The sequence below is a fragment of the Eriocheir sinensis genome, chromosome 29 (genome assembly GCF_024679095.1).
Source record: "Eriocheir sinensis breed Jianghai 21 chromosome 29, ASM2467909v1, whole genome shotgun sequence".
Lineage (NCBI taxonomy): Eukaryota > Metazoa > Arthropoda > Malacostraca > Decapoda > Varunidae > Eriocheir > Eriocheir sinensis.
Genome location: NC_066537.1, coordinates 16,051,651 through 16,064,946, shown reverse-complemented (window position 1 = coordinate 16,064,946; position 13,296 = coordinate 16,051,651). Strand labels below are relative to the sequence as shown.

The 13,296-nt window shown below is 50.0% G+C and overlaps 1 protein-coding gene across 3 annotated transcripts in view; it reads left to right on the top strand.

The window, feature by feature from the left end:
• Positions 1–13,296, top strand: part of LOC127005155 (serine/threonine-protein phosphatase 4 regulatory subunit 1-like) — a 187,257-nt gene that overhangs the window by 80,660 nt on the left and 93,301 nt on the right. Inside the window, exon 1 of one of the 3 annotated variants that reach the window (XM_050873794.1) lies at positions 12,250–12,395. The exons of the other annotated variants lie outside the window; for them this stretch is intronic. The gene's annotated coding sequence lies outside the window, so the exon portion shown is untranslated. Of the gene's footprint in view, positions 1–12,249; positions 12,396–13,296 lie in introns of those variants that run through there. 3 annotated transcript variants of the gene reach the window in all.

Below are 13,296 nucleotides of genomic sequence, written 5' to 3'. Positions count from 1 at the left end.
TCCTTTACCCCACCTCCCCCCTTTCTTTTTTTTTAACTCCTTAACTCTTTTTCCTCACTCCTCTCAGTCCTTTCATTCATTGCCTCTACTTTCCTCCCTTCATTTTCTCTCATTGCTTTTTCTTTCCTTTCCTCCTTTCTTTTCCCTTTTCCCGGTTTTCATTGTTTTCTCCCCGTTTCTTCCTTCACTCCTCCCTTTTCTCTACTATGTCCATCCCTCCCTTCACCCTGCTATGCCTCCCTCCTCTTCCTCCTCCCTTTCCTCCATTCCAATCTTTCCTCCCTTCAATAAAAACGGTACACATTCACTCCTACTCATCTATAATTCGGTACGGCAAATTTTACACATATGGTACAGTGCGGTCCGATTCCCCCCTCCCCCTAGTACGGTTAACTTCCCACGCTACGGTACAAGGCTTACGGTACAGCCCGGTTGATTATTTACTGGTTATGGTACGGTCACTACAGGCTGCCGTACGGTTACTATACAGGCTGCCGTACGGTCATTATACAGGCCGCGGTACGGTCGTTACAGGCTGCGGTATGGTTATTACAGGCTGCGGTACGCTCATTACAGGCTGCGGTACGGTCATTACAGGCTGCGGTATTGTTATTACAGGCTGCGGTACGGTCATTACAGGCTGCGGTACGGTCATTACAGGCTGCGGTATGGTTATTACAGGCTGCGGTACGGTCATTACAGGCTGCGGTACGGTCATTACAGGCTGCGGTATTGTTATTACAGGCTGCGGTACGGTCATTACAGGCTGCGGTACGGTCATTACAGGCTGCGGTACGGTCATTACAGGCTGCGGCACGGTCATTACAGGCTGCGGTACGGTCATTACAGGCTGCGGCACGGTCATTACAGGCTGCGGTACGGTCATTACAGGCTGCGGTACGGTCACTACAGGCTGCGGTACGGTCAGTACAGAGCTGCAGTACAGGTCATTACAGCTGCGGTACCGGTCACAGCAGGCGGTACGGTTATTACAGGCTGCCGGTTGCATGGTCACTGCTAGTTCTGTCCCCTCCCAACACGGTTCATGGAGGTCATTGTAACACGTACCGCAGCCGGAAGAGCGACCGTACCGTCCGCAGCCGCACGGTCATTGTACGCCCATGGCCATTACGAGAAAGAGAGAGAGAGAGAGAGAGAGAGAGAGAGAGAGAGAGAGAAACTAAAAATCAATCCAACACACACACACACACACACACACACACACACACTGGGGGGGGGGGGGGGGGGGCTATGTTGCAACGCTTTTCATTGCAAACATCCCGCGGACTTCGATTATTATCCCCCTCTCTGGTCTCTTGTCTGTGGGTTCTCTCAGTTCTTTATCGGTCCCAACTTTGGTCTCTATCGGTACTCTTTTGGACACCCTTAGTTTGTATCGGTACTCTCTTTGGAAGTTTGTATCGGTACTCTCTTTGGTACCCTTAGTTTGTACCGAACTCTTTGGTACCCTTAGTTTGTATCGGTACTCTCTTTGGTACCCTTAGTTTGTACCGGAACTCTTTGGTACCCTTAGTTTGTATCGGTACTCTCTTTGGCACCCTTAGTTTGCATCGGTACCCTCTCTGGCACCTCTATCGGCACGCTTGCGCTTTATCGGTTTCTGTCGTTCTCAGTTGTCTCTATCGGACTCTCTGCGTCTCAGGGCTTCAGCTTCCCTCAATCGGGCTTATTGAGGACCTTATCGGGTTATATAGCGGGACTTTATAGAGTGTTCAGGCTGTGTTGGGGTGGCCTGTGTGTGTGTGTGTGTGTGTGTGTGTTATAGTTAAGACGGCTCTCTGCAGCAGGTGTAAAAACGAGGAGGAGGAAGAGAAGGAGGAGGAGGAGGAGGAGGGAGGCGATATGCTTGGGTGACTGCATGCACTGATGGGCCAGCAGGTGGTGGTGGAGGAGGAGGAGGAAGACAGCAGGTGTGGTGGAGAAGGAGGAAGGGAGGGAAGAAGCGAGCCAGGTGTGGAGGAAGGAAAATGATGGGAGGGAAGGAGTGATGGAGACTTAGGCGAAGGAGGAAGTAGAGGACGAAGGAGTGGAAGGAAGGAAGAGACAGAAGGAAGGAAGGAAGGCCACGTGGAGGTAAAGAGAGAGAGAGAGAGGGAGGGGAAGGAAAGACATTGAAAGGAGGGAGTGAAGGAAGGAAAGGAAGAAAAAGTATAATCGAAAGGAAATGAAGAAGAAAAGTAGAAAAAGTTACAATGAAAGAAAGATGGAAAGGAGATAAAAGAGAGGCAGAAGAAGGAAGAATATTGAAAGGAGGGAATGAAGGAAGGGAAGGAAGAAAAGATATAATTGAAAGGAAGTAAAGACGAAAAATAGGAAAAGTTACAATAAAAGAAGAAGGAAAGGAGATAAAAGAGAGGCAGAAGAAGGAAGAATATTGAAAGGAGGGAGTGAAGGAAGGGAAGGAAGAAAAGATATAAATGAAAGGAAGTAAAGACGAAAAATAGGAAAAGTTACAATAAAAGAAAGAAGGAAAGGAGATAAAAGGGAGGCAGAATATTGAAAGGAGGGAATGAAGGAAAGGAAGGAAGAAAAGATATAAATGAAAGGAAGGGAAAAGAAAAAAAAAAAAAGTTAATTAAAACAATAAAGAAAGGAGGAAAAAAGAGAAGAGAAGAAGGAAAGAATATTGAAGGAGGGAGAGGGAAAATGAAGAAAGAAAAAAAGATATAATTGAAAGTAAAAAGAGAAGAAAATAAAAAAAGAACAATGAAGGAAAGGAGATAAAAGAGAGGAAGAATATTGAAAGGAGGGAATGAAGGAAACATGAGAAATAGGAGGGAAGGAAGAAAAATATAATGAAAAGGAAATGAAGAAAAGAAGAAAAAACTAAATGAAAATAAGGAAAGTTACAATAAAGAAGAAAAGAGGAGGAAAGGAGAGAAAAGGTACAGAGGTAAATCAGCAGGCTCTCCCTCACCTGTGTAGAGATTTAGGGTTTAATTAGTGCCAGACAGGTAGGCAGGTGGGTAGGCCTAGGTAGACAGCCCGACAGACAGGGAGGGCGAGGTGAAGTGAGGAGGAAGTTGAACATTGATAGATAGATAAATAGATAATACAAAGTTAAACAACTGATAGACGGGACCAAGTTGATAATTAGGTGAGTAGATAAAGCCAAGGAGTAGATAGACAGATGGAGGAAGAGATAGATAGGGAAGAAGTTAAACGTTGATAGATAATATATTGATTGATCAGAGAAATAAATTAACAGAGGTAAACAGGCAAATTAACTGAAGAAAACTGGTAGAGATTTGTGAAAGTATTATAAGAGAGAGAGAGAGAGAGAGAGAGAGAGAGAGAGAGAGAGAGAGAGAGAGAGAGAGAGAGGGGTGCATCGCCTTCACACTTATACTAACCTTTGTTTTTTTTTCTGATTGCAGGTGAGTTTGTGACGTTTGTTCGTGTGTGTGTGTGTGTGATGCAGCCAGCCATGACGTCAGGTAAGAGAGAGAGAGAGAGAGAGAGAGAGAGAGAGAGAGAGAGAGAGGAATGAATGAGATGTTAGTCACCTTGAGAAGTGGTGGTGGTGGTTGTGGAGGTGGTGGTGCTTGTGCGTTCACCCCTCCTCCTCCACCTCCTCCCCCTCCTCTTCCTCCTCCTCCACCACTTTATTTTTTCTTCTTCAAAGTCCACCTGTGTGAAGTCCATCCAGGTGTTCATATTACCCCCCTCCTCCCTTCCTCCTCCTCCTCCACCTCTCCTCCTCCTCCTCCACCTCTCCTCCTCCTCCTCCTCCTCCCTCTCGTCCTCCTTATCCTCCTCCCTCTCCCTTCCTCTTGCTGTCCACTCCCAACTTCGTACCCTACCCCCCCGACTCCCACCTCTCTCTCTCTCTCTCTCTCTCTCTCTCTCTCTCTCTCTCCGTTATTCTTACCCTCCTCTTCGCTAGCGTTACGTTGCTTACTTCCTTCTTCCTCCCTCCTCCTCCTCCTCCTCCTTTCACCTCCTCCTTTCACCTCCTCCTCCTCCTTTCTCCTCCTCCTCTTCTTACTTGTCGCTTGTATTGAATTCTTTTTCGTTTGTCTTATCATTTTGTGTGTGTGTGTGTGTGTGTGTGTGTGTGTGTGTGTGTGTGTAGGCGTTGACTGTATGGTTAGTTTGTCAGTCATAGTTGTATATATTTTCCTCCTCTTCCTCCTTCCTTCTCTTCCCTATTCTCCTGTTTCATGTATTACGGAGAGAGAGAGAGAGAGAGAGAGAGAGAGAGAGAGAGAGAGAGAGAGATTTACGAATATAGTTTAGCTAATATCGGGAGGGAGGGAGGGAGGAGGAGGTGGAGGAGAAGGAATGTGTTGTTTCCTGTCCCTCCTCCTCCTCTTCTTGTTCCTCCTCCTCCTCCTCCTCCTCCTCCTCCAACTCGCCACGTATCTACTCTTCTTTCTCAAGTATACTGTATTGAGAGAGAGAGAGAGAGAGAGAGAGAGAGAGAGAGAGAGAGGTTTATGGTGTGTGTGTGTGTGTGTGTGTGTGTGTGTGTGTGTGTGTGTGTGTGTGTGTGTGTGTGTAGAATGTTTCCAACTTCCTGTGCAACCTTCCTTCTGTCCCTCCTCCTCCTCCTCCTCCTCCTCCTTTAGCTTCCTCTCGTCTGTGTCCTTTCTTTCCTTCATTATTATTTCTCTCTCTCTCTCTCTCTCTCTCTCTCTCTCTCTCTCTCTCTCTCTCTCTCTCTCTCTCTCTCTCTCTAGCATGTTAAGTTGCAATGTGTGTGTGTGTGTGTGTGTGTGTGTGTGTGTGTGTGTGTGTGTGTGTGTGTGTGTGTACCCCGTTAGCTAGCTCCCGCACCGCATTGTTGACATTCTTGCGCCTCCTCCTCCTCCTCTCCTCTCCTGCTCCTCCTCCTCCATCACTAGGCTTTTCGCTAAACTCATTATTTCTTTAACAACAAAAAAACTGAACTTGGCGTCATTACACAGGCGTTTTTGAGTGCCTTCTCTCCTTTCCTTCCTTCCCTCCCTCCCTCCTTTCTTCCTTCCTTCCTTCCTTTCTTCCATTCTTTACTTCGGTCCCTTTCCTCCTTCCTTCTACCCATGTCATTCTTCTTCCCTTTCCTCAAATTTTCACCTTCTCTTCCTATTTCCTTTCTTCGTCTCTTCGTTCCCTTCGGTCCCTTTCCTCCTTCCTTCTATCCATGTCATTCTTCTCTTTCGTCTAATTTTCACCTCTCCCATTTCCTTTCTCCGTCTCTTTGTTCCCTCCTCTCCTTCCGTCCCATCTTTATCTGTCATCTGCCGTGCTTCTTCCTCCTATCCCTCTCCTTCCTCCAGGCGTCATCCCCATATATGCAAGAAGAGGAGGAGGAAGGAATGAAGGTAAGGAGAAATGGAAGAGGAGGCGGAGGGAGGGTGAAATGGGAGTAAGGAAGAGATGGAGAAGGAATAGAAAAGTGGAAGTTTGCACGAAAAGAAAGAACGAGAGAAAAGAAGTAATGTAATAAAAAGTAGTAGTAGGATATGAAGGAGGAGGAGGAGGAGGAGGAGGCAAGGAGAGATGGATTGAGGAGGGTACAGGAGGAGGGAGTAATGGAAATGAAGGAAGGGAGGAATGTAGTTGTAGTATGTGGAGGAGGAGGAGGAGGGAGAAGGAGGGAGGGAGAGGAGAAAAATCGAAGGAAGGAAGGAAAGGTGAATGAAAACCAGGTAAGAATTTAAAAGCAATGCAAGTGAATGAGGAGGCGACGAAGGTGAGGCGAATGTGAATGAATGACGAGAGAGAGAGAGAGAGAGAGAGAGAGAGAGAGAGAGAGAGAGAGAGAGACGCCATAATTGAGGGAATGAATGAGCGCTGGGTTATCAAATTTTTGTGCCCTTCAAATGTCGAATCATGGGGGTGGGGTGGGGGGGGGGTGGAGGAGGAGAGAGGGAAGAGGGGTGAAAGCGGAGAACGGAGGGGAAAGAGGAGAGAGTGGAGAGAAGGGTGAGGGAAAGAGAGAGATGCTAGGGGTGGTGGTGGTGGTGGTGGTGGTGATGTGGTAAGTGCTGCCATCTAGAGGAGCCTAAGGATACTGCGGCCGCCATAGTCTCTCTCTCTCTCTCTCTCTCTCTCTCTCTCTCTCTCTCTCTCTCTCTGATGCTTATTTTTACCTCATATCTCCCTCATTAAAGAAACTGAGGTGGAAGAAGAGGAGGAGGAGGAGTGGAGGAAAGGCGTACGAAAGAAGAAGAGGAGGTGGAGGGGGGGGGTAGAGTGGAGGGGAGGGGGAGGTCCACACCCAGCGGCCCCTTAGTGAGCGTTATGGCCTGTGATGGGTCCCTGTAGCGAGCATAGAGGCGGGTCACTGTAAACAAGTCAAGATCGGTTCCCCTCTCCCTCCCTCCCTCCTTCTCTCTCTCCCTCTCCCTCCAATTCTCACGACGCAGTTACCCTCTCTCTCTCTCTCTCTCTCTGTTAGAAGGAAGGAGTGAGGGGAATGTTGCCTCCTCCTCCTCTTCTTTTCTTCTTCCTAGGACAAGGGGAAGGAAATTGGGGAAGGATGAGGGGAATGTAGCTTCTTTCTCCTCCTCCTCTTCAGACAAGGGGAAGGAGTGAGTGTGGGAAAAGGATGAGGGGAATGTAGACTCCTCCTCCTCCTCCTGGGTCGCGGGCGGGAGACTCCTGCCAAAATGTAGTGTTCCCAATATTGCCTTCTGTGTTGCTGCCACGGGTGGTGATGGAGGCGGACTGACCAGGGGAGGAGGAGGAGGGGAAAGGAGGGGGGTGGAGCAGTGGGTAAATGGGATGAGGAGGATGGTAAGGGGAAGGGAAAGAGGAGGACGTGGGATGGGAAAGGATATGACGGGGAGGAATTGGAGGTGGGAGAAGGGAAAGAGGAGTCTGTTTTGAGGATGGTTTCAGGAGGAGGAGAAGGAGGAGGATAATAAGAAGGAGGAATCTGTTTTGAGGATGGTTTCAGGAGGAGGAGGAGGAGGAGGAGGAGGATAAGGATAATTAGGAGGAGGTTGAGGTATGGAAGGGTTACTGGACGAGAGGGAGAGAGAGGTGCATTTATTTCCATTAGATTTTTATATATATTCATGACGGGGCGTTCCCAAGGTGTTGTCTCGGCCTGGGGTGTTTAGTCGCTACCGTCCTGACATTGCCCAGATTATGTAATGTTGCAACCCCCGCCCCCCTTCCCCCTTCTGTCTCTCCCGTGCCCCTCACTGTCTCGTCATTCCTCTGACTGCCTATACTGTCATGAATATTTTTGAGGGCCACATCTGTGAACTCAGCCTTCCTCGTCACGGCAGCAGTGTCCTCTTGAGGCGCCTCCTATACTGTGTAGATTAGAGGAACACCGAGGCAGTTTACATCGCCCTTGTCACCAGAAAGTACACATTGGTTTTCATCATCATCGTCATTATTATCATCAGTTCAGGGATTCTCGTCTTCCCGAGGTATTGTAGTAAGTGAACAAGTAGAATCAATATGTGGCTGTGGATGATTGGTGAGCAGAACCATCGTGTGGCTGTGGGCGAAGGGTTGGTAAGCTTATAGGAAGATTGAGACGTGGCGGAAGTATTACTGGACTTGGACAATTCTTTTTGCCAAAGTGTGTGGTCGAGGAAATCGTGAAGGGCAGGCTGGAAGAGAGGAAAGAAGTGACGGCTGATACGAGTGCAGTGATGATCTTAACAGTGAGTGTAATGTGCTGATGAAGGCAACGAGGAAGAGGGCAGGGTAGAATGTAGTGATGGCAACAAGGAAGAGGGCAGGGAAGAAAGTTGTGATAAACAGCAAGGAATAATCTAAAGGACATCCCTTGCCTGACAACCCCCTCATCTCCGTCATCAGGCCGGGCGAGGGAAGAGTTCCTGTCTTCGGGGGGTGCGAGCTTCGTGTTCCCCTTCCAAGGCAGTGAAGCGGACCTCGGTATCCTAAGCATCTTTTGATTACTTAGTTCACCGCGCCTTACACTGGCCGTGCTGTGTCCGGCGGTTATGGTCTCCGGGCCTATCACCAATGGCACGGCACTATGGGTCTGTGTATTGAGAGGGGGGGGAGAACAACAGCACCGGCCGCACAGATATTACTTAATTCCTTGTTCTGTACAGTGGAATTGCTCGGCGTGCTGACAATAGGTTCATTGGAGGTAGACGAAAGATTAAGAGACGAAGATGTGCAATGGACAGTTTGGGTCTGGGCAAGTTAGGTCACGCGTTGCTGCAGGTCCCCTCGTGCCATTCTTCTTGTTATCTCTTCGATGAGATGAAAGCAAACTTCATAATAGTATAGCAGCAGCATCAGTAGTAGTAGTAGTAGTAGTAGTAGTAATGGTAGTAGAAGTGATGGCAGCAGAAGTAATAGCTGTCTTTCTTCATTTTTACCGCAACATTACAAGAATACCATACTAATGAAATGCGATACAGTACAAAGATACAAAAACAATACAGTAATACCAGAAAACAACACAACCACACACTTCCTCCACAACACTCCTCCCCTCAACACAAATCAAGTTTTTTGCTTCTTCACTGCCTAGGATGGCGTTACCCAAGGTGATTATCCACATTATTCACGGTATGCTTAGAAAAAATGCTTAGGGAATGGAATGTTTAGTAGTGTAATAACGTACGGAAACTTTACAATCTTAGGTTCGCAGATGACATCGTCTTAATTATCAGTTGGGAGGACGACAAGAATGGTCGGGAACGAAACACGAGAGTAGAATCCAGACCACTAATATGAAAATAAGGGAATAGGGACGGGACAATACTGAATACTAACCTGGCACTACCCGAGGAGAAAGGTGTACAACCCACGTATCCTGCCAGCCCTGGGAATCAAGAGAGAAACCTAAGAATGCAAAGAGGAATTGGTGGAAAATCGCTAGTGTAACATGGAACATCAGGAAGCGAGCCACGAAAGGAAGAATGGCAACCCAGACAGTGTAGAGTAAGGGCAGGCAGAGGACCAGCCAGGTGAAGGGATGAAACTAGATCAGTGGCCGTAGCGGGATGGAGTAGACTATTACACCATCAGAGAGCCAGGTGGAGAACGTTGGGAAAGGCCTTTATACTGCAGTGGACTAGGAATGGCTGACGATGATGATGATGGATGTTATAGACTAATGAAGTTATTGAAGGACACACACACACACACACACACACACACACACACACACACACACACACACACACACACACACACACACACACACCAAGCTTCCCTATTCGTGCTACCATTCAGAGAGAGAGAGAGAGAGGACACACTACTGATTGACTCGCGGAAAAATCGTGTGTATCTGAGAACATTCCAAAGCAGAGGAGGATGTGCAAGGAAATGAAACCTGGGGGCGCACAATAGGGGGGGAGGGGGGGCTTCCGCTGTGCCTCGGAGGGGGAGGGGGGGGGGTATCCCGAGGAGGAGGAGGAGGTGGGGGTGGGGGTTATAGTAGTGAGGGTTGAGAGGTTAAGTTGAGGTAGGATATTTTTTGAGGCCAAGGTTACCGCTCTCTCTCTCTCTCTCTCTCTCTCTCTCTCTCTCTCTCTCTCTCTCTCTCTCTCTCTCTCTCTCTCTCTCTCTCTCTCTCTCTCTCTCTCTCTCCTCCCCGTTGTGCTTGGTTACAGTGACGGAAGTGGTGGTGATATGGTGTTACCTGTGGTGGTGGTGGTGGAAGCAATGTGGAGGAAGTGGCAGGTAACGTTTACAGGTGTGGAGGTGGTGGTGGTGGTATGTGCGGGGTGGGGTGAATGAGTGTGTTTGTGTGCGTGCGTGTGCGTGCGTGTGTGTGTGTAGTAGTAACGTATCTCGTACACACACACGCGCCCTGCTCTCTCTCTCTCTCTCTCTCTCTCTCTCTCTCTCAGCCCCTCCCTCCCTCCCTTCCTCGTGGTATTGAGCGGTTCCTCACCACCACCACCACCACCACCACCACCACGGATGGCTACCTCCTCCTCCTCCTCCTCCTCCCGATTCTGCCTGCCTGCTTGCTTACCAACCTTTATGTATGATTGTGTGTGTGTTTAACTGTGACTGATTACACACACACACACACACACACACACACGTATACGAACTCAGAACGCACGCACTCACGCACCTTTCCACCCTAACCCCCATTGCGCGCGTTCACACACACCTGTTACCTTTTATCCATTTGTGTCTCTCCTTCCTCCTTTCGGTCCCTCCTCCTCCTCCTTTTCAACATCTTCCTTCCATTTCCTCGTCACAGCTTCCTTTCATTTAGAAATCCTCCTTATCCTTCCTCCTCCTGCTCTTCCTCCTCCTCGCCTCATTTCCTATCTTGGGTGTTGAGAGGTGTTTCCCGCGCGTGTGCTGATGGTGTTGCTACGTGTTCATGACCCCGCGTGGTGGTGGTGGTGGTGATAGTGCTGGGTGACTGTTGTGGTGATGATTAAGAAGACGCTATGGTGTGGTGGTTGTGGTGGTGATGGTTTTGGTGCTGTCCTCTGTGGTGGTGATGGTGGTTGTTGTGGTGGTGATGAGAATGGTGTGATTGTGTAGTTTTTTTTTATATATATATATATAGTGGTGGTGGTGATGTGAAAGTTTGTATGTGGTGATGAGTGCGTGCTGAAGCGGTGTTGAAAGTAGTGGTGATGTGGTGTTTGTGATGATGCCTAAATCTGCCCCTTTGTGGTGGTGGTGGTGGTGGTGGTGATGACCCTGGCCTAATATCTGGCGGTGATAATACTTACCATTGACAGTGGTAGTGATGAGTGACGAGAATTTGTGTAATGGTGATGATTGAAGCTACAGTGGTGGTGATGATGGTGATGGTCAGATTTGTCCTTGTGGTGGTGATGAGTGATGACTAAGCAACGTATCGAAGGTGATTGACAGTGGTGGTGATGGTGGTGAGGGTCAATTTGGTCATGTGGTGGTGGTGGTGGTGACTGAGCTGCTTCCAGTAACCAACATTTTTCCATGCTCTCTCTCTCTCTCTCTCTCTCTCTCTCTCTCTCTCTCTCTCTCTCTCTCTCTCTCTCTCTCTCGCATGGCTATTCTTCCTCTCTCCCCCTCTCCTCCCCTCCTCTCCAGCCGTGAACACATAATCCCGGTTCTCCCCTTCCTGGAAATCTGCACCCCCTCCCCTCACCGCCCCTTTTCACCCCTCCCTTGTGCTCTCCAACATTACCTCCTCCTCCTCCTCCTCCAGTGCCGGGGTCTTCGGAGCTGTTGTCTTTAAGGATCCCTGCTGGTGTGTGTGTGGTATTGGAGGGGGGGGGGTGCTTGCCTAGGGGTTGTATTTTGGGTGTTGTGGTGGTGTAGGTGATGAGGAACACGTGTAGGGAGTGGTGCCGTGGGCGTGGGGTGAGGAGCGAGGGTGGGCGGTGGGCGGGGTGCAGGCAGGGCAAGGCGTGAGGCAGGGTGGGCGGCGGCGGTGTCCTCCCCGCCGGAGAAAGCAGAGAAATGTGAGGCAAGAAAATCCTGACGAGAGAGGAATCAGCAATGAGCGGGGAAAGGGAGGCAGGCCGGGGGGGTGAGGGACCCGGGGACGGAGGGACGGAGGGCGGGCGGGCGGGCGGCTGCCGGGAAGGAGGGCGGGAGGGGAGGGAGGGAATCAGTGTACTACGACGGCAACGACGCGCCCCTCGCCAGTGTGGTGTGAGATGCTGTGCAGGGTGGGTCACGGCGGCGTGCTCCGCCCTCCCCCGCGGACTGGTGGCCCCGGGGTGGGCGTGAGGCGTCCCTGGGCAAGGGTGGTGCCGTGTGAGTGTGTCGGGAACCTCGGGGGCCAGGACGAAAGCCCACGGGGACGCAGAGGTTCCCTGGGGCGTCAGTACAGGGGGTCGCGCGCGCCCTCCTCCCTCCCTCGCTCTCCCAAAATTGTGGTGGCCATGTTGTGAGAGTGGCGGAAGTGTGGGCAGGCCCAGGCCCGCCCGGCTGTAGGGCTGCTAGGCCTAGTGTGTGCGTGTGGCGCTGGCCGCCGGCCCGTGTGGCGGCGGCGGCGGTTGTGGTGCGGCGCGACGTAGTAGTGCTGTGTGGCTGGGGTGCAGGCGGCGGCGGCGGTAGTGGCTTCAGGCCCACCTTCACAACCATCTTATTCGGGCGACGCTGACAGCCTGGCGGCGGCGGCAGCGACTGCCTCCCCCCCCTCCCCAGGCCCCAGCAGCCCGCCGCGGCCTACCTCCCTCCCGCCCCGAAAATCTATGACGCTTCTTGCCATTTTCCCTTCGTGGCCAGGCGGGAGGGGGCAGGGGCAGAGAGGGGCCACGTGGGCTCCGGCCCCAGCAGCAGCGGCAGGCAGCCTCCCTCGGCGTCCGGCGCTGCGGCGGCCACGGAGGGAGGGGCTGAGGGGCGTGGCGGGAAAGAAATTATCCCGCGATTAAAGTTTGCAATGAGGCAGCCAGCGAGGCGCCGGGCCGGGGAGCAGCGTCCGAGGCGGCGCCGCCCTGCTGGTGCTGGCGGGGTGTGTGTGTGTGTGTGTGCGCCAGGTCAGTGGTCCAACAGGCAGGGCACTTAACCACTACCACCACCATCACCACTACTACAATTTCTACTACAGCTACTACTACTACTACTACTACTACTACTACTACTACTACTACTACTATCACCACTACCATTACCTTACCACCTTGAAATTATATAAAGCTGCTGTTATTATCACCATCATCCTCAATCTCATTCCAAACATTTGTCATTGATGGCACCAGAATGTGCTTTGCCTTAGTAATGTGTGTGTGTGTGTGTGAATGACTGAGTGCGTGTGTGGAGTGGGTGAATGAATGAGTATGGAGAGAGAGAGAGAGAGAGAGAGAGAGAGAGAGAGAGAGAGATTTAGCTTTGAATATTTAATGTAATCGATTAAAACGAGTCAAAATTATTATTATATTTGGTGGTGGTGATGGCAGTTTTGGTAGCAGTTGTAGTAGCAGTAGTAATAGTGGTATAGTAGTAGTACTTGTTGTAGCAGTGGTGGTGGTGGTAGTATCAAAGAGTGGTGGTGGAGGTGATGGTGGTTGTCGCTACATGTGCTTGAAGTAAACACAGCCACGTGCAGAGGGTGGGAGGGGGGAGGGGGGGTTGAAGGCAGGTCAGGGCAAATCTTATCAGTCACTCCTAAGTCATCCTCGGAGTCACTCGCTGGGGCTGAGTCATGCCAGGCGGGGAGCACAGACTTTGTTGTTGTTGTTATTATTATTATTATTATTATTATTATTATTATTATTATTATCATCATCATCATCATCATTATTATTACTTCTGCCTTTTTTTTATTTTATTTTTTTACTTCAACCATAACTACTGCAATTACTTACTTTACTACTACTTATATTTTTACGATTTCTACTGCTATTACTACTACTACTACAGTTTACTTTTTACTACATC